This window comes from Rhipicephalus microplus, unplaced genomic scaffold, assembly GCF_043290135.1.
Source record: "Rhipicephalus microplus isolate Deutch F79 unplaced genomic scaffold, USDA_Rmic scaffold_23, whole genome shotgun sequence".
NCBI classification, from domain to species: domain Eukaryota; kingdom Metazoa; phylum Arthropoda; class Arachnida; order Ixodida; family Ixodidae; genus Rhipicephalus; species Rhipicephalus microplus.
The window spans coordinates 2,433,225-2,434,975 of NW_027464596.1; the positions used below are offsets into that span (position 1 = coordinate 2,433,225).

Here is a 1,751-nt window from a genome sequence, read left to right on the forward strand (position 1 = left end):
TGTTACAAACTGGGTCGCTATTGAAGAAATGCGGTGATCCAGTGTTGATCTTTTCATGAGGTGAAAACTGCTCTGAAGACAGGTGACAAATCTATTAAGGGAGCTCATTGACTTCTAAACAGTTCAGGTGATAATTACACTACACAGCACGATTTTAATTCATTCCAGAGGGAAAGCGTATTTAATTACCAGTTTGTACTTCTGTGATCTGCTTTGTCCAACTCTGTCTTAATTTGAATATTCTTTTATTGCATGGTAATTAACTTTTTCATCACCAAATCTGTTCAAATCGATCACCGGTGATCATCCATTTCGGCATGTGGCATTTGTTTCTTACGCACCCATCACCAGCCACTCAACTTTCAGAATCAATTTGAAGTTTCTCGTTGCGGCAATATAGCGATTTTTGGCAGAGTTTTTGTGCAAACGAATATGCATGTGTTGTTAGGTAAATGCCCTTAAGTGGCGAACTTGACGGAAGTGTGTGCCCCTTATGGTTATGCTACAGTACCATCAAAGTTCTGCATTCAAGAAAACCTTTGCAAGTGAAAATTTGCCAAATTATGGTGTCAGCTTCACAACCTGACTGAGTTGAACAGCAATACTAATTGCCCGAAATTTATGACAGCCATTTCATAGAGAGCTCTTGCTGGTAGTCTGGGAAGATTTGTGCAACAAGAAATATTTTCAAAGCTCCGCCACAAGTAAACAGTGTGGGGGCGGCCTTCTCAATCAGTTTCCAGCAGTTTTGGTTTCACTCGTATTATTATATCAGACACAGGGCTCCATTTAATGTTACTAGTCGCTTGTATGGCGGCGGTGTCACGCGCACATAGATGCACAACTGCGCTGAAAGAAACATGTACCGCTCGAAACTGTGTAGCAACAGCATCTGAATCAAGTGAGGATGAGCAACTAAAGTTTTTCCGTAACTTTCTTCAGTGCACCGCAGTGATTGACACCTGCCACCTGCTTTATTCGATCTATCTTTGTGGGAAACAGTAGACTTTCATGGGCAGTGTCGCTCCGTTTTGTTTATGGTGGAGCGGAGAGCTGGCGTCGGTAGAAAAACTGGCTTTTTAAGCTAAGGTGGTGGTGGTAGTGGTTATAAGAGGAAAAAGGCGCCTAATAAGTTAAGGTCGTGTGTGTGTGTGCAATGCATAAACGTGTATCCAAACGGATGTGCAAACGTAATCAGATTTGTCCAACCTTGTTTTTTTGCATTTTTTGCGCTTAGACGCTTGGCGGACGAGGTGGCCGAGTGGTTAAGGCGTTGGACTGCTAATCCAATGGGCTCTGCCCGCGTGGGTTCGAATCCCATCCTCGTCAAATTGTGGAGTGTATTTTTTTATGTTTTCAGTGCTTTGAAAATGGGACAGTGGGCACAATTTTGTCTCTTTCTTTTTTTGACACAACATGTTGCTGATGTCGACTTTTTCAACAATTTGTGTTCGTACAGCGAGGATGATAGCACCTCTGCTTCAAATTTTATGGCAACATTGTGTTGTGTCAGCCTGATACATCTGCTACCGTACGTCCATGTGTTTTTGTTTACGGTATCAAGTTGTGCTCTGCGCTGCAATTGCGTGGCTACTGACCTTCGTGCACACTCTTACAGTTACGTTGCTTACGTGTGAGGTGGACATGGCACTGAGGCGAGGTGTGCTGGCGCCGTCTGCAGAGCTTCTCCTCATGATAAGGCCACCGGAGTACATCTTGGCCCTCACTATGAAGCTGCGCAAAACATTTTA

The 1,751-nt window shown here is 43.6% G+C and overlaps 1 non-coding gene across 1 annotated transcript; it reads left to right on the top strand.

The window, feature by feature from the left end:
- The first annotated feature begins 1,247 nt into the window (after positions 1 to 1,247).
- On the top strand, positions 1,248 to 1,329 carry TRNAS-GCU (transfer RNA serine (anticodon GCU)). Its single transcript has one exon. It is a non-coding gene; the product is annotated as a tRNA-Ser (tRNA).
- The last annotated feature ends 422 nt before the right edge of the window (positions 1,330 to 1,751 follow it).